General features: G+C 42.3%; 1 protein-coding gene and 1 long non-coding RNA gene across 7 annotated transcripts in view; both read right to left on the bottom strand.

The window, feature by feature from the left end:
* LOC140497688 (uncharacterized) overlaps positions 1-18,358 on the bottom strand; it is a 53,146-nt gene extending 34,788 nt beyond the window's left edge. Inside the window, exon 1 of the long non-coding RNA XR_011964814.1 lies at positions 4-18,358. This is a non-coding gene — a long non-coding RNA (uncharacterized lncRNA). The remainder of the gene's footprint in view (positions 1-3) is intronic.
* Positions 1-19,422, bottom strand: part of PDE1C (phosphodiesterase 1C) — a 573,123-nt gene that overhangs the window by 241,236 nt on the left and 312,465 nt on the right. The gene's annotated exons all lie outside the window — the stretch shown is intronic.

Here is a 19,422-nt window from a genome sequence, read left to right as displayed (position 1 = left end):
TACCATCAGAAACAGACCACCTCATATTTGCTGAGGCTCACATCATTGGTTGTCCCTCCCTAGAAGACTCACAGATTGTCCTAGACCACCTAGGACAGAAAGAAAAAAAATTCTGGGACTTGGTTTTTCTTGCCAAAAAAAATGGTGCCCATGCTATTAATTTGAGGGGACTTGAGCAGATTTTCGGGAGGTGCATCACCACATGGGCCACTTGGTTTCCCATCATTCCTACATAAAAGCTGGGCAGATAGGGATAGCAATCAACAGCTTATAGACCATGCCCTTAAGCACCACATCAGCCCTTCTCTTCCTCAAGACAAGGAGTAGATTTAAAACAGAACAAACAAAAAAAGACAGAAAAAGTACTTTGGGCCTGTGGCTTCAGTCTGGCCCATTCTCCTGAGATTGGAGGAGCTAACACTCCTTGGACGATGGAAGAAGGTCAAGAGACACTTAAGACTTTCCGGGTACAGTACAGTATCTGCATGGGTCTACTGACCCTACAAGTGTTTTCTCCAACATCATGTGTATACCTAGAGAAGCTTCAGGTTTGAGACCAGGCTGCAAAGTCTTAGCAACAGAGAACACGAAAGGGTTTGCTCGCTCAGTCAGTGACAGCTATGACCATGACAACATCTGACCCACTGAATGCAATCAGTCTCATTGAACCCCAGAGGCTAATCAGGGCTGGACTTGGTTAATACTTGGATAGAAGACTACGGGGACACACAAGATGGGAATGTTTGAGGGAGCAGGATGGTACAGTGGAAAGAGTTCTGGCAGCTGGTGAGGCAGTGGACAGAGCACTGGACCTGGAGTCAGGAAGACTTGAGTTCAATCCAGCTTCAGACACTATCTGTGTGACCCTGGTCTAGTCACTGAACCTTTGTTTGCCTCAGTTTCCTCATCAGTAAAATGGTAATATTAACAGCACCTCTTTTATAAGGTTATTGTTAGGATCAGATAATATTTCGGGCGGGGGGGGGGAGCACTTAGCACCATACCTTGCACGTAGTAGGTACTACAAAAATACTTATTCCTTTCCCCACCTTTGACGCCAGAAAAGCTGGGTTCAAATCCTGCCTCAGATATTTACTACCTATGTGCTTTGGGTAAGTCACTTAATTTTTATCTACTTTAAAAAAAGAGAGAAGGTGAATGTATGCCTCTTGATCAATCATGCTATGACCTTCTGAGCCCTTCATACTGCTTGAGTCCTCCCTACTCTGCCTCTGTCAATGGGCAAGGGAACTGTGGCTAAGTTACTTGGACCTGAGACTCATCCTGAGTCTCCCTGAACCCTGACCCCGGCTCCCTCTGTGTTCCTCTGACACTCTGAGGACACCATTCTCTGCACATTTGAACAGTTCCATGATTGGATGCATTCATTAAGCACTTACTATGCCAGGTGCTATGGAAAAGATCCTGTCCTCAGTGAATTTCCAGCTGAGTAGGGAGATGAGTCCTGCCTACAAATTTAGGAAATGATAACAAATGTGGGAGAGGTCAGTAGAGTGACCCGAGAGATGCCAGGTGAGAGGGCCCACTTCTTCTGTCTAGGGGTATCAGCGAAGTTTCCCTGGGAGGTGACAGTCACAGCTCTGATCCTAATTAGAATATAACCTGGGTCCAGGTGAGACACATGGGGCCAAGAGAGCTCTGCCCAGGTGGGATATGAAAAGCTAGGGAAGGTCTGAGAGAGTTTCAGGGACCTCAGCTAGTGCTTGTTCATGGGATCAAAGATTTCTACACCTGAGAGCTGGAAGGAATCTTAGAGGTCACCTAGGCCTATCCTGGGCATTTAGCTGAGTGATTGGTACAGAAGTACTTAATAAATGCTTGTGACTTGACTTGTCTTATGAATGAGGAAACTGAGGCCTAGAGAGATTGGGTGATTATTTCATGGTCACCCAGGAATGGATTTTAATAAATGGAAACTCAGCTATGGGTAAGAGTAGAATGCCTAGGAGAGGAGTAGGGAAAAGAAATTACATTTTACCCATATGTACATATGGATAAAACTGACTTTTAAATAGTGAAAATGAACCATATGATCTGAATGGTAACAGAGATTTTTTTTTGAAGCTAAAATTCCAAACTTCCCTTTTCACACTAATACTAAAGGTCTTATATTAGTTAAAAGCCAACTGTCCATGGTGCTTCCCTGGGTACTCTTAGAAATAAACTGGACCCCAGCTCTTCCCTCCAGTTGCTTACTGGAATAAATCACATACACTGATTCAAGGAGACACAGAGAGGACAAGAAAATGAGAGAGTACAGCAGGGAAGATGAAATGCTACAAAACAAAACTCAGAGGGTGTTAGCCAACTGAGTTAGAAGAAGGAGGGAAGGAGGGAGAGGGAGGGAGAGAGAGACAGACAGAGACAGAGAGAGAGAGAAGGAGGCACAGCTCTCTGATAGGAAAAGCAAATATCTGTCTCCAAAGCTGTCCAAGAATGGACAATATTCTGTAATAAATCTGGCATCTCTGTGACTCACCCACAGATGAATTGGACTCAAAGAAAAGGGAGAAACCAGCCACGAAATATAGTAAATTGCAGCCTAATCTTCCTCATGCTGGATTTCATTCAGTTGTTTTAATGAACTTACAGTCTGGAAGGCAGAGTGAAAAAAGGCTGGCAGAATACATTAACTGGTTGCATTTTAGACCATCCAATGCATCAAAGAAACCCAATTCCCTTTATAATTAAAGAACTGTACTTCCCAGCTTAACTCAGCACTTTAGAAGGGGGAGAAAGGGAGGAAGGAACCTATTTTCCTTTATTACCGTTATCTTTTTTCCAGCTCCAAAGACTGCTCATTTTCGAGAACACAGGGGAAAAATGATGGGCTATCTAGGAGCTTAGTCATCCTCTCCTTGGCGTTTTTCCTTCAATCCGCAATATCTGGGCAGGACAAGTCACTGGCTTTCAACCTGTACAATGAAACTGCACTGCTCCTTTCCTCCCTTTGTCTTGACCGATTGACCTTAGAGGAGAAGTATTCAAATGACTCACATCTTCTAATTCAGTTTGGAGACAAAACCAAAAGAGACACTGGAGAAATATTGGATTAGCATGGGGTCTGGAGTGAAGGAGGAGGACAGCATTTCCATGTAACCTGGGGCATCTGAGTGCAGCTGCCACATTTTATGGAGAGGAAATCACCAGTTCACCCCACCAGTGGCCTGATCCTTCTCAGTCCTCTCTTTTCTTTTTCCTTTTCCCTCCTTTCCTTTTCCCTCCTGAAGGGTGGAAAACGGGCTTCCCAGATCTCTTTATAAAAGACAAAAAGAAAAAGAATACATGTCCACTTATGGTACAGTCAATGGACAAATTAGATCCAGTACAGCATGCTGGCCCCCATATTGCCTTTAGCTGGAATACCTCATCATAAATCCAACACAAATACTAGAGGCTAACTTGCATCAGCTTCAGTGCCACAGAGAACTATGCACCTGAGGTGTACCTTCTTCTCTACCTCTACCTCTATAAGGCTTTTTGCCATTTCAGAGTATGTCTTCCTCTATATCAAGGCACCTACTTGCCAGCCCTTTCCATCCCCTTTCCTGGGATATGTCAATACCCTCAGGATTACATAATTTTAGAGCCAAAGGGAACATTAGGGTACATTTATCCAAACCATATTTTAACAATAATCTCTATAACATTCCCAATGACTAGTCTTACCATATTCTCTAGAAGATTTCTAGTGATGGGGATCTCTTTACCTTCAAAGGTTGGAAATCGTTGGAAATCAGTAATTATGAGGACTCTCTCCTTATAACGACCTGATATTCGCCTCTCTGCCACTTCTACTCATTGCTCCTACTTCTACCATATTATAACAACCATTAATTTATTAATTGTGACAAGTATGAGTTAATATTATTTCCATATTAACCCTTTCAATTTTCTTAAACAGCTCTCGCTTTACCTTTTAAGTCTCCCCTCTGGCATCTTCAATTGCTATCCCCCATCCTTGGAATCCTCTCTCCTCATCTCTACCTCCTGACTTCCCTTGCTCCCTTCAAGTGTCAGCCAAAATCCTATCTTTCAAAAAAAGCCTTTTCCAATTCCCTTCCCTCTGCTATTTCCAATTTTTCCTGTATGTATTCTGTTGGTAGTTTTCATATTGTCTCACCTGAGAGCTGCTGAAGGACAAGGACTGTCCCATGCCTTTCTTCTCATTCCCAGCAGCACTTAGCATAAAACAGGACTTTAATAAATGATTTTTGATTGACTCCAGGCTAAACCTCCCCAGTTTTTCTCACCTGGTCCACATGGGGTCTGATTTTATATCACCTGGTCACCTTGATCATGCTCCACTGGACATTCCCTCATTTGTCTACCCTTCCCAAAATATGGTACCTACAACATACCAAGGTCTCTAGATGAAGTCTGAGGAGGGCAGAGTACAAAATATGACTTTTCTCATTCTAGACACTGCTTCTATTCATGTACCCCCAAAACTGCATTGGCTCTTTTGGCTGCCATATGATGCAGACAGAGATGCATTGAGGAGTATTGGACAGAAAGCTGGACTCAAGTTAGGAAGACACCGGTTCAAATCCCACCTCTGACACCCAAAGACTCTGTGACCCTTAGCAACTTCTCAGACTCTCAATGCCTCCAGGCATCTCTCAGAGAAGGTGTCAACCTATGTTAGGAGACAGGGGCTTCCTCACCATTCACTGAAATCATGCTATGTACAGCTCCAGTAACAAAAAAAAAGCAATGGAGATATTACACACCCCATCTTGCTCCCACATGATTTTGATCTCCTCTGATATGTTTCTATGTTTTGAAAGGTTTGGGTTCCATATATCTTGGGGACTCTGGTGACTTTTATTTGATACGTTTTTCTTAAGTTCATGTTTATCAAAGTTAGGTATAACAGTTTGGTCAGTGATTACAGTCTGGTTCCAGGATGATCTATGTCTCAAGGTCACTGGGATGTTTTGAGTTTTGTATTTGCAATATGAAGATTTGTCATCTGCTAGTTGATGAAAGAGAACCAGCTTCTGGCTTATAATTCTAGCCACAAGGTCACGTCTAGCTAAGGATTTAGTAGGTGCGAGATGTTCCCGGGACAGTGGCTCACTTCCCCGAATCCATCTGCATTGATCTTTAAATCCAAAATCACCATTGTTACCACTTGTACTGTTATTTATTTCATATCTTCTCATAGTATTCCACCGAACTCTGTTAGAAGTGTTCCTAAGGCAAGTCAATGGTCTCCTCTCCTTTCCGTGTTTAAGGTGGTACAGACGTGAAACAGTTAAATCAGATAAGTGGGTCGTTTCCATAATTGAATAAAAGTACAGGATAATGACAATGGGGTGAATTGAGACAGCAAAGTCCTTCAAACGACCCCCACACTTTTCCTCTGACCACGGTCTGCAGACTGTCTTCTCTAAGAACTCAGGACCCTTGCTGAGGATTTCATCCTCCTGAATCCCACTTCCTATCCTCTTTGCATCACAGAATCACAGATTTAGAGCCAAAAGAGACCTCAGAGGCCTGCTAGTACATCTCACCCTCCATTTTACAGATGAGGAAACTGAGATCCAAAGAAAGGAAGGAATTTGCACTGGGACCCTGGGTTTCTGACCAGTGAGAGTTCATTATATCTAACCCACCCTAGACCCAACACATTTCTTGCCATTCCATCACCTCAGGCATTCTTCCAAATCCCTCTTTTCTACTTTCTCTGGGAACCATAATCAAATCAACACTATCATTCCTAGAAAGAACCATCCATCAATCACCCTATGACTTCATTCACCATCCCTATCACTTACCAGACCAAATCACCTCTTCCTCGATACCACTCAGCTTGATGTAAACATCTTCCCCTTTTAGAATGTAAGGTCCTTCAAGGCCTGGGACTGTCTTGGGTTTTTTTTTTTAATTTGTGTCTCTAGACCTACCATGGAGCCTGACATATAGCAAACATGTGAAATAGGTGCTTTTTTCATTTTCTATCTATCCATCTAGGGTCACTCTCAAGGAAAAGGGCAGTATCTTTCACAGGGAAGAAAATCAATTTTTAGTGCAAGCACACACACACACATGCACATACACACACTCACACACACACACACACACACCACTTGACAGATGCAGCATCACATTGTAGCCTCAGCACTGGCCTCAAAGCCAAAAATGCCTGAGTTCCAATCTTGCCTCTGACCCAGACTGGCTGTGTGATTCTGGGTAGGTTATTTAACCTTTCAGTGCTGGCAGAAGCTCTAAGACTATAAATTTGCATAGAAGATGGAAACCTGCCTCAGTAGAAGGAGTTTCCTCTCCTGGGAATTCCCTGTACCAATGATCCATATGGGCATTGTGTGTGTGTGTGACTGTGCATGTGTATGTGTATGTGTATGTGTGTGTGTGTGTAAATTTAGCAAGAGAATGATAAAATTATTCTATTGGCTTATGTTCCCTTCAACAGTTTTTCTTCAAAGATGTTTTACTCATGTTCTCTCTTTATAGGACTTGGTCCCTTCTCCTGGCCTCAGTCACCTCCCCCAACCCACTCACTCATGCCAAGAGTCCCTGGCCGAGTCAGGACCAGTTCCTTCTTTCAGTTCCATCATTAACCGGTTCTCCAAATCATTTGAATGGAGTCACATTGAGCTAATTCACAAAGTTTCTGCAAAATTTTCCTTGTGTTTCTCACCACCCTCCCATGCTGAAAGATTTTCAGCACCCTATGTGCATCCTCGGATTAGTCATCAAACATGGGGAGGCTGGCTCTGGATTACTGTAGAACCGGTAAATAAGCAAAAGGCAGGAGACTCATCATCTATCCCAGGGAACCATCAGATCTTGGCTGGTGGTGACTGCATTTCAAGTTCTTTCAGCAAAGGATAGATGAGGTGGATTCATTCATTCATTCATTAAGCATTTATTCAGAGCCTTTTGTATATATGACACAGTACTGGGGAAACATGAAAAATCTAAAAATTATCTGCCCCAAGGAGGTCACAGGCTACCGAGGGTGTACATATGGGGCACGTTGATGAGGTAGCAGTAATAGATATTCTAGAAACTCTGACTTGTGCCCAAACATCACAAAGTCTGTTCTTTGGTTTCCAAGTGACCAAGTGGCCCTGCCATACAGGACAAGGACAGGGAGATGAGCTATCAGACTTCTCTTGGCTGGATCTATCCCTGACTAAGAGATCTTGCATATGTCGCTTTACCATCTATACAAGCAAGACCCCATGGGTAGGACTTGCTGTCTATTTTTAAATTTAATAGTATTTTATTTTTCCAATTACATGGAATGATAATTTTCAACATTCATTTTTTGAAAGCTTTTTTGTTCCAAATTTTTCTCCCTTCCTCCTTCTCCTTCCCCCTCCCCAAGACGGCAAGCAATCTGCTATATGTCTAATCATGGAACATGTATTTCCACATTAAGGACTCAGCAGTCCTCACTCTGAAGATTTTGGCTAAAATTAAGCTAATCATAATATCATCTGTGCATCTATATTACCAATGATCTTCTCAAGAGTCCCTAATATTCTTTCACCCCAGATAACTGAGAAATGACAATCTTGTTGTGTGACTAGAGCTGTAACAAGGGAAGGGTGATGGGATTGTGCGTGCCAAATTCAGAGATGGGCCCTTGAGTAGATAGACTTCTGGGCCTGGAGTCAGGAAGACCTGAGTTCAAATATGGCCTCAGACCTTTACTGGCTGTGTGACCCTTGATAAGTCACTTCACCACCGTCTGCCTCAGCTTCCTCAGTTGTAAAATGAAGGTTGCAATAGCACTTACCTCCCAGGGTTGTTGTGAAGATCAAATGAAATGGTACATGTAGAGAGCTCTGCAAACCTTAAAGTGCCATATAAATGTTGTCATTATCACTACTACTATTACCACCAGACGGAGCGTACCAGGGATCACAGAGATCATCGAGTAAGACCTGGGTCTTATTCTCTCCATCATTTTTATCAGTGATCCGGGGGATAGCCTAGAACACAACTACATTTTCAGAAAGAAGAGGGAAAGCTCACAATTTACGTGACAGAATCAAGATCTGAAAAGATGCTAATGGATTAGAATGAAAGATCAAACCTAGTAAAAGGAAGTTAAATCAGCCCAAATGGAAAATTTCTCACTTGGGTTTAAGAAATCAACTTCACCAGGGTTGGATTGGGTGAGTCTTGTCAGAAAACAGCACCCAAAATCCAGAGTCCAGAGTGATGTGGCAGCTACGAAAGCTAATTTGATCACAGATTGGCCCATATGAGTCACAGGCACAAGGGCAAGGGAGGCAAAAGCTACAGAATCATGAAATCCCAGAGTTGGACTGCACATGACAGACACTCCAGTTCCAGTGGATACAAGAAAAAGAATCCTCTTTGCAATATCCTAATCTGTAATCATGTAGACTCTTTTTGAACACTTTCAGAGAAGGGGAAGTAACTACCCAGTCAGCTCTTTAGCTTTTTAGATCATTTGACTTGTCAGAACTTAAAAGATACATCGAGGCTAACTCCAACATGTGGCAGTTTCCACCCACCTAATTGTGCCCTTGAAATGTAAGCAAAACAAGTCTTGGCACTTTCACAAGACAGCCCTTCAAATATCTCAAGGCAGTTCTCCAGTTCCTCCCCAAGTCTTCCCTTCTTCAGTCTGGCATCCCTAGTTCCTTCCACCTAACCTCAGATGGCACAGATTACAGTCCTCTGCCCATTGCAGATGCCCTCCTCTGGCTGGGCCCCAGAACTATAACTGGTACCCCCAGATGCAATCTGAGCAGGACAAAGTACAGGGAGATCAGCATCTCCTCCTAGGCGCGTCTCCAAACCACCTAGGGTCACATTTGTTTTGGGGGCTACCATGTCACAATGTTGGCTCATACCGGGCTCTTGGACACCTTCAAACCCACAATTCTTTCCACACATCAGTTTTCTTACTAGTCCTGGATGTTATGTGCAGTGCATTCAGAGTCTCCTCCAGTGGTATTCTTCCTCACACATCTAGACTACTCCTCTGGATGTCCCACTTTAGGTGTCCAAAGAAAGATCTAAAGCTTAGATAAAATCCATTCCTAGCCTTCCTTGAGAGTACAGTCCAGGGGAGATAAAACAGAAACATGGAGGAAAATGATAGATATCTCTAAGCACTGGCAAACACTGTGAGATAGGAGGTTGTTTCTGGCTGAGGTGAATTGGGGAAGGCTTTCTGGAAGCAGTGGACTTGGAGTTGGCTTTAAAGTAGAAAATCTGCAGATGTCAAGTAGGAGAAAGGGCATTCCTGGCATCAGCATTAGCATTAGCCTGAGCAAAAGCTAGGAGGTGGAAGGGCAAATGAAATATTTGGGGAACAGAGGGTAGAAGAGTTTGGCTAGAACTTTGAATGCATGGAGGAAAGTGATGTCAAATAAAGTTGGAAATGTACAGTGATATTCAATGGTGGAGGTCCTTGAATGCCAGACAATGGAGCCTGGAATCCAGGCTAGAGATCTGCAGAGCTGAAACTGTGAGAATGAATGAGATTACCAAGGAAGAAATAATAGACCCAGAAAAGAAGAAGGCCCAGGTCAGACCTTGGTATCTCCTCCCAGACAGCGTAGCCTGAAATGTGCACCCTGGGCAATAGAAATAGACAGTCATTGAAGATGTTAGGATAAATGAGTGACTTGGCAGGATCTAGGAATAAGAAAAACTATCCTCATGGCCACATGAGAGATGGACTAACAGAAGACAAATGGGAAGAACTCCAAGGAAGTTTTTGCAGTGGTGAGTGGTAATGCCATCATATATGTTCTTGAACCTTGGATCCCAATAACTACCTTGAGCAAATTACCATACCTCTCTGATCCTCAGTTCTATATAAAAAATAAAGAGATGGGACTAGGTAGACTCTAAGTTCTCTCCCAGTATGATGATACTAAAGAGAAAAGGATGGAAGAAAAGGGTGTTGCCATTCCAGAGATAGAATTGACAGAAATTGAGACTTATCTGGACATGAAATGCTGGGGAGATAGTGCATGCATAGGATAATGGGTAAATGGTTCCAGAGATAGCAATAGTGAAATCAGAGTTTAAGGACAATGTGAAAGTTCAGATGCTAACATGCCAGATATGAGGAGCTGGCTAGATGTACAGCTGGAGATGTGAGCCTGGAATCCAGCTAGAGATCTGTGGAGCTGAAACTGTGAGAGTGAATGAGATTACCACAGAAGAAAGAACAGACAGAAAAGAAGAGGGCCCTGGTCAGACCTTGGTACCTCCTCCTAGAACCTAGAACAGAGGCTCTGGACAAAGTAAGCACTCAAATAATGTTTGTTGAGAGACAGAGACAGAGACAGAGAGACAGAGAGACAGGGACAGAGAGAGAGACAGAGACAGAGAGAGAGACAGAGAGAGAGAGACAGAGAGAGAGAGAGAGAAATAGAAGAAAGAAAAATGAATGAAAGACTTAGCTCCTTGAACATACAGGACCTTAGTCTGCCTCAACCAGGAAGCTTTGTATGTATCTTCTACCCATGACTGGCTTCAGAAAAACCATAAGGTTTTTCAAGCCAACCCCTTCTTTTGGGTTTGATTTTTTTAAATCTATTCCCAACTCTTAAGAATTGTTGCTCCATATAGATGGCCTGTTTCACCCCACAGTTTAATGGAGCCTGAGTATTTGTATTTCATCCTTAGAGCACATAAACCTGCCATGGGCTGCCCTGCATTTAGAGCTCTATGGAAAATCTGCATTCTGAATTCAGCTTGCACAGGTCTCATCTGAAGGCCATTCCTTCTTCTCTTGATGTCTCCCTCCCAGCAACAACCAGGCAAGCTGCTGATTAGCCTGAGACCCCTGGGCAGCACCTTCTCATCTGACCATAGCATCCTGGCAGCATTCCAGCCAATCCTCTAACAAAATTAGACCCTGAGAAATTAATCTCCGGAACTAGTGGAACAAGTCACTGGTGGAGGCCAACTCTCACAAAGAGCTCTCATGGCCAAGCCCTAATGATCATGAAATACACAAACATGCCAAGGAGCTGTGGTTTCATCAGGACGAGGCATTCCTGGTGTGAGAATTCCTTCCACCAACACAGACTGAAACCTTGAAGGACTAGGGATAGATCTTGGGGGCTTAGGGGCTGGATATATCTTAGAGATCACAGAATCATAGCTCTACATTTGGGAGGGACCTTGGGGGCCACCTCATCTAACTCCTTTCATTTTATAGATGAGGAAACTGAGGCCCAGGAAGATTAAATAACTTCCTCAAGGGGGAGTAAGAGACAGAAGGCAGATCTGACTGACTCCACAGTCAAGCATCTTTCCCCTGTACTTCCTTTTAAAGTTTCCTGAATGAATGAAGTCAAAGACTAAAGGTTTTGCCTCTGGTCACACAACTAGTAAGTTTGAGAAATAGGATTTGAGCCCAGGTCTTTGTGCTTTCTAACCTGGTATTCAACTTCACCAGGGTGCCCCAATAATAAAACAGAGCCCTTCAGCTTACATTTAGAAGCTGCATGACAAGACATATATGGTGGATCTCTGAGTCAGGAGAACTTGTATTCAAACCCTGCCTCTGACATAGATTGGTTGTATAACCCTAGGCAGGTCATAGCTTCAGTCACTGAACCTCAATGCTTTAAGACTCTAGGTTGGAGAAGAGTTCCTGATTCGCATCAGGTTTTTTTGTGGTTGTTCAGTCATTTTCAGTTACATCTGATTCTTTGTGACCCCTTCCAGTGTTTTCTTGGAGAAGATACTGGAATGGTTTGCCATTTCCTTCTCCAGTTCATTTTACAGATGAGGAAACTGAGGCAAACTGGGTTAGAGAGAGATAAGATTGAAGATTTTGGAGAAATCTAGAAGAGTGTTGGAGGTGTTATCTAGTCAAATTTCCCACTTCCACTCTTGGTGACTATTAAGTTATCCACAGTTGTGTACCTTGCTGGTCTCTTTCATGATGTCATCAGTTTTCATTTGGACAGGATGGTGTTTACAAACTCGTGGTGGAACTAGCAGTTCCACACAGACTGACAGAGCCACTCCCTATCTGGGCCCTTTCTCCCTGTTATGAAAAGAAAACCAGCTCCTGCTCGACTCCCAGGATGGATACGCAGGCTTTGAAAAATGGTTTATTTTCTGAACGAGAGACTGATTTGGGGAAAAATCTCCTTCTATTCAGAATCATTATGGTAAGTGGGTAGCAATTCAGATTTGGAGATAGCACATCTGTCAAATCCTGAAATCTTGCCTCGCAACAGTTTCCTTAATACAGAAGAAGCATGAGGGGTGGGGGGAGTGGGGAAGAGAGAGAAGAGGCACACAAAGGCAGACAGATAAAAGAGTTAATGCATCCTAAGAAAAACAAAGGACTAGCAAAGATCATGACATGGCAGAGCTCAAAGTTAGAGCCTCTTCATAGGAAGTGGTGAGGTTCAATGGAAAGCATCCTGGGTTTGGAATCAGAAGACCTGAGTTCAAATCCTAACTCTACCTGTAAGACCTTGGAGCAGCACCTAGCCTCTCTGGACTCAGTTTCCTTATCAGTAAAATGAGATTATTCTAGATGGTCTCTTAGGTCCCTTCTAGTTCTCCATGCTATGAGGATCAGGATATGATGATAGGGAATAGATTGACTCCTTACGGAAGAAGGGCTAATAAACAAAGGAATAACTTTCAAGTCTTGTCCTTCACTGAACCTACTCTGCCAAATAATGACTTGCTGAGCTCAGTAAGCTCAATCTCTGTCCCCAGTACCTAGCACATAACATGCTGTTGCTCAGTCATGGCAGACTCTTTGTGACCCCATGGATCAGAGCACAGCAATATAGTCCATGGGGTTTTCCTGGCAAAGATACTGGAGTCTGATGTTTCCTTCTCCGATGAACTAAGGTAAGCAGAGATTGACTCGTAAGCATCAGAGGTCAGATTTAAACTCAGGTCTTCCTTACTCCAGGCCGGAGTTCTATCTACTGAGCCACCTACCTGCCTCCAGCACAAAACAGATGCTAAATTAACACCTATTGATTGATTGAAAAATTGATTGAAATAATCTATTCCTCTGTTTTCAGATAGTACTCCATCTAAATCAGCCTGAATTAGTGGAGATCTCTCTACTTGGCCTCTGTTTGCTTATGCCAGGATCAGGGGAGGGCAAGAATGGGTTAGCCACCAAGTAAATACAGCTCGCTATAGATTTGTCAACTATCACAAGAAAAAGCAGGAGGCCTACCCTAAATAAAGTCTCACTCACAAGTTACTGGCAACTGAGGCTTCAGCACATGGACCAGATGTAGCCAGCAGTTGAACACAGCATTTATCCATGAGGGTGAGCCAGTAGTTACCAAAAAGAGACAAAAGACTGGAAATCTGGCTTCAAGAAAGGATGGAGGGCAAGGAAAATGTGGCAGTGATCTGCAAAGAATGAAGAACATTTGCCAAAAACAGAGAGTTCCTGATGGAATAGAAGAATGCCAAATATAACCTAGCACATGCCCTGGATTTGGGCAGAAGATTTCAAAGGATTTAGAAAGTGAAAGGATAGGCAGACTCTAATGACCTAATATTCTATGAGGGAATTTGGTCCAAAAAGGGTGAGGAGTACTCAAGTAATTCTGATGAGGAAGAAAAATAGAAGTCATACAAAGAGATGAATGTGGCTGCACAGGGTACTCAAAGACCAATGAATATTTTAAGTGTATAGAAGATGGGAGTAGGGAAAAGTAATTGAGAATGAATAAAAAGGAGTAACCCAGAACCCTAAGGATAGCTAGTTTCCAAAGTTCTCAGGGTCAGAACAAAAGGAAGATATGAATTAAAGTTACTGTGAAAAAAGTAGGGTAGGGTTGTTATGCAGGGGAGTAAAGAGGGAAAAGAACCATTGCTCAGGACTGGGGATGATGACAATGGATAACAGGGGAAAGACTGAACTCTCTTGCTTGTTTTATCTTGAAAGAACAAAGATCCTTGAAGTGGTAAGAACAAGACTTTAACAAAGAGTCAAAAATTAAGTGAAGAGATTGGAAGGGAACACTAAGATATCTTCAATGAATTTAAGTCATGCAGCCCAGATAAACCATATTCTAAAGGATTAAAAGAATCAAATGACAGGATTACTGTGCTACTAGTAAAGGGAAAAGACTATAGATTTTCAAAGAAAGGAAATCAATAGAACCTTCATCCTTTGAGTAAGCAAGCTTTCTTCCTATTCCTGGTTAAAATCCCAAGGCATGTTATTAAAGGGATGATTTTCAGCATTACCAAAGACAAAGAGGTGGTACAGTCTAGGAAGACCTGGGTTCAAGCCCCACTTCTGCCTCATATTGATTGTGTGACCCTGTACAAGTCACTCAACATCTCAGAGCACTAGGAGGCTCTTGGCATGGTAAGTTATATAGAAAGGGATGGTCTATATTGACTAGTAAAGAGAGTTTCCTATATCAGTGAAACCACAAATCTGGTCCTTCTCACATCCAAAGAGAATAGTAATCACTCAAGATTGGCTTCATCAAGATAGTTCATGCCTGACTAACCCCATTTTCTTTCCTTTTTCTCTTTCCAGAATAAGAAAGACACAGATAGCCTGGACCATATCCACAGAAGACTGGCCAGAATGGGGAGAGGTTCCTGGAACATATCATAAAAAGAGGACTTTAAAAAAAATTAAGATGTTTTGCCTGGGGAAGAGAAAATTCTAGGGGGGAATCTACTAGCTTTCTTCTAGAGTTTATAGGACTCCGAGATTTGTAGGTGTGTAGGACATGGAAGATGAACTCTATTTAAACTTCTTGGGCCTGGAGGGAAGAACTAGGAAGACAGGGAGGTGTCATAAAGGGAAGACTTAGGCTTGATGTCAGGAAAAGCTTCCAAACAATGAGGGCCATAGATTTAAGAACTGGGATATCGGAAACCATGCAATCTAATCCTCTCATTCATATATATAAAGAAACTGAGGCCCAAGAAGATTATAGTAACTCCCCTAAGATCACAGATTGTGTCAGAGGTGATAATTGAACTCAGGTCCTCTAACTCAAGAGTCATTCCAAAGTAGAGCAATTTGCCTGTGGAGGTCGTGGGCTCCCCCTCATTGGAGAGGAGGAAGCTGTGCCTGAATGACTTTTGTTGATCAGGCCCAAGGGTGGTACTGAATGGCTGGTGAGGTCCCTGTGCTGCCCTTAAACTCTGATTTTAAGAATCAAAGTATGGGGGGAAGTGGGATAGGTGGAAACAAGAGAAATGGGAAGAACATAGAAGCTAAAGAGGAAGAGGAAGAAATAGGTAGGACTCGGAGGCATCCTGGATTCACAGCCAGAGTTTGGAGCTAGCAAAAGCAAAATAATAACAAATAATTCTGATCAGGATAGGCTGTCCTCCTGACTCCCCAACTTCCTCTACTAGGCCACAGGAACCTCTTCACCCTGGAGGTATACACCACCCCTGCAGCCCCTTCTTCTGATTGGCTGGTTCTTTCCAGGACTTGAACTACCTCCCCCAATATTTCCAGCCTCCCCCATTAGAACATCATGTCCTTGAGGGTAGCCTCTGTCTTTCTTCTTGCATTAGGATTCTAGTGTGTGGCACAATGCCTGGTACACAGTATGCCCTCAATAATGCTTACTTACAAGGTAAGCAGGTCCTTATCCTCATATCCACTTGATATAAAGATTTTGAGACAGGAAAAGGGGAGAAAATCAATTACCCAACTGAGGCACCATGAAAAAGAGATAAGCAACTAATTCACAGAGTGTAGAAAAATAGAGAATTTTTTCTCTAAGTCTATTTTCATTATTTACTTTTTATGCATAAATGGTTACGCACTTGTGTGTGACTGACTCACAGTTTCAACAGATTTGAAGCTATTAAGTACTAAAATAGTCTCTTTTAGACAGAAAAACATGGTGGTGGGAGATTTTTTTCCCCCTCATGCACATTACTTAAGAACAATTGAATCAATTTTGTTGGAATTTTGATATCATCTTCAGCTAAGGCCAAACATGTGAGATGCAAAATACCAAGACGTTCAAAGGTCAGATCAAGTGATTTAAAACCTAGCAGAACAAAATTACTCATTGTACCTTACCCGTAATAAATAGTCCCTAACATTGTTCAGCTTTCAGCTGCTAACTGCCCCTTTTCAAATTGGGATACACTGAACATAAGCTCTTCGAGGCTAAGGTCTATCTTTTGTCTTTCTCTGTATCCCCCCCACCTTGCGCATAATAGGTGATAAATAAGAAACTTGTCCACTGATAAATGAAACACTCATTGGTCAGAACAATACTCTTACTCAGATGTCTCTTAATATTTGCCCAGTAATTCCATTTACATTTTCTTCTTTTAGTTCCACTTCCTTTATGTGAAATTACAAAAGCTGTTAGTCAAAAGTGAGCTGAGTGTTCAATGGGGGCCCTATATCCATATCAAGCTATTTCTAAAGCTTAATCAGGTGTCCTTCGAGCCTATTCCAAAATAATAAAATTTTTCACTACTTTTTGGTGTATTTGTAAAGAGGCTATGGTGAATTGTTATCCCCTGAAATTTTGCCTGGTAGCTTTGTCTAAAGAAATGTGTTGGGTATGTTTTATAAAAATTGCTCAACCCCCTCCCTAAATCTTGAGAGAATCTCAGCACTCGGAGCTGAGATTCCCAAGAAAGGCCTCACCAGAGCATCTTAAGGAGCCAGTGGCTTGCTTTTTGGCCTTGATTGCAGCTGAGAACTCCCCTTTACCCCCGATTTTACAAATACACATTCCAAAGTGAAGTTCCTCCATCCAGTCACACTAAGAGAGTTCTCTACTCACAAAATGATCCTTCCTAAAGATTCAGAACTACCTCTATTAGGAGCCAACTGCCTAAGTTATCTTTAACAATACCTCAGCTCACTGGTTTTCAAACTCTTTGGTCTCAGAACTTCCTTATACTCTTAATGTTCTTAAGGTCTCCTCAAAGAGCTTTTGTTTATGTGGGTTATACCTAGAGATGTTTACCATACTAAAAATTAAGCTATCTTAATATCATTATGAAAATATTTTTGACCTTGTGGATCCTTCTGGGAGGGTCCCTGGGACCTCTTGGAATTCCAGAACTACATGTTGAGAACCACTGCCTTAATTTATCAACTCAAAGCTGTTTATCTTCTAGCTACTTGGAATTGGGAATGAGGAGGTTCTAAAAACTTGCTCCTGCTCCATTCACTAAGTTCCAGACCCAACAATAAGTCATGGGAAAGAAGGCAACCCTGAATTATATACTTAATGAAAGAGGTAGTTTCTTATTCTTAACAAGGTGAGACCTTCTTGGTTAAAAAAAAATGACTGCTCAGCAGATTTCAGAAAAACCTGGAAAGACTTACATGAACTGATAAAAAGTGAAGTGAACAGAATTAGGAATACACTGAACATAGTAACAGCAACATGGTGCAGTGATCAACTATGACTGACTTAGCTCTTCTCAGCATACACTGATGGAAGATAATTCCAAGACTCATGATGAAAATGCTCTCTCTCTCCAAAGAGAGAACCGATGGAATCTGGATGCAGATCAAAGCAAATTATTTTCACTTGCTTTAATTTTTTCATGTTTTTTCCTTTTGTTCTATTTTTTCTTTCACAATATTACTAAAATGGAAAAAATGTTTTACATGATTTTATATATATTTCAAATTGTTTACCATCTTAGGAAGGAGGGAAGGGAAATAGGGAGGGGAGGGAAAAAATTTGGAACATTTAAAAAATTAATGTTCAAAATTGTCTTTGCAAGTAGTTGGATAAAACAAAATAGTATTTAAAAGAAAAAAAATGACCGCTGCTACTACTACTACCACCAACTGACCCTGAGCTCAGGCAATGAGCTTAGAATACATAGAGCTACCTACAAAGATGCTAGCAAGAAGGAAGATGATTGTATATGACCTGGCTAGAACAGAAGTAAAGGGAAGTGTATTTATAGATACACAGATCTCTTGGGCTTCTTCTCTTTAGGTTCACCTTCTATCAGGCAGCCTGGTTTTGATCTCCTGTGACTAGAAAAATTGAATCTATGGTATCGAACACTTCTAACTACTGTTTCTGTATGGAAATCCATTCCTTCCTAAGCTTCTGTAGCACTACTCTGTCAGGATTCTCTTTCTATATATCCTGGCCAATCGTTTTTCATTTTCTCTGTAAGAGCACTTTCCATATCTGACCCCCTATGTGAGTCTGCTCCAAGGATCTACCTTGTGCCCTCTCCTCTGGTCTGTCTCTCTGTTTCTCTCTGTCTCTCTCTGTCTCTCTGTCTCTCTGTCTCTCTGTCTCTCTGTCTCTGTCTCTGTCTCTCTCTCTCTCTCTCTCTCTCTCTCTCTCTCTCTCTCTCTCTCTCTCTCTCTCTCTCTCTCTCTCTCTCCCCTCCCGCCCTCCCGCCCCCTCCATGGCTCCAACTACTGTCTTTGTGCAGACAAGTTCCTTTTCTTACATACTCAGACCCCCTTTTCTCTCCTGGTATTCAGTTCCACACTGCCAAGTGCTAGCTTGTCATCTCCACCTAGTTGTTCCATAGGCATCTCCAACTCAACAAAGCCAAAAGAGAACTCATTCTCTTTCCTTCTAAAGTTGTCCTTTCTCCTAACTTCCCTATTTCTGTTGATGGGACCAGCATTCTTTTAGGAACTCAGGTTCACTACCTCAGAGTCATCCTTGACTCTCACCCCACAGTCAATAATTTGCCCAAGTCTTATTGAACCTATTTCCTCAACATCCCTCTGGCCTCTTCTCTACTCATGCTGTAGCTACTTATAGCTTCCTTTTATTTCTGTCCTACTTCTCTTTATCTCTCACCTGGACAGTAGCCTCAGAATCGATTTCTCCCTGCATCCAGTCTCTCCCCTCTCTAATGTATCCTGGACATAGCTGCCTGATTGATATTCCTGAAAGACAGGTCTAACCATATTCATCCTCCCCTCAAGGACCTTCATTCTCTTTATGATAAAATACAAAGTCTTTTGCTTGCCCTTCACAACCTGGCCCTGATCTGTCTTTCTAGATTGATTATTCATGACTCCCTCTTTCACACTCTATGCTCTGACCAGCCTGCTCTTTTCTGCTGTTTACAGTCTACATCATTCCATCTCCCACCTCTATCAGAAATCATTCATACCTGGAATATCTACCACCCTACCTCTATTTGTTGGAACTCCTGTGTTTCCTGAATGCTCATCTCAAATGCCACCTCATACAAGAGGCCTTTTGAGATGTTCCCAGTTAGTGCCTTATTCTCAATAACTGCATATTTACTTTGCATACATCCCATATTTACTTATCTCAGAATATGCTGTATCCCCTGAGTAGCATGTAAGCTCCTTGAGGGAAGGGGCTATCACCCTTTTGTATTTGAATTCTCAGCATCTAGCATAATATCTGGTACACAGACATTAATAAATGCTGGCTGATGGACTGGTAG

This window comes from Notamacropus eugenii, chromosome 3 (genome assembly GCF_028372415.1).
Source record: "Notamacropus eugenii isolate mMacEug1 chromosome 3, mMacEug1.pri_v2, whole genome shotgun sequence".
Lineage (NCBI taxonomy): Eukaryota > Metazoa > Chordata > Mammalia > Diprotodontia > Macropodidae > Notamacropus > Notamacropus eugenii.
This window is presented reverse-complemented; position numbering and strand designations above follow the sequence as displayed.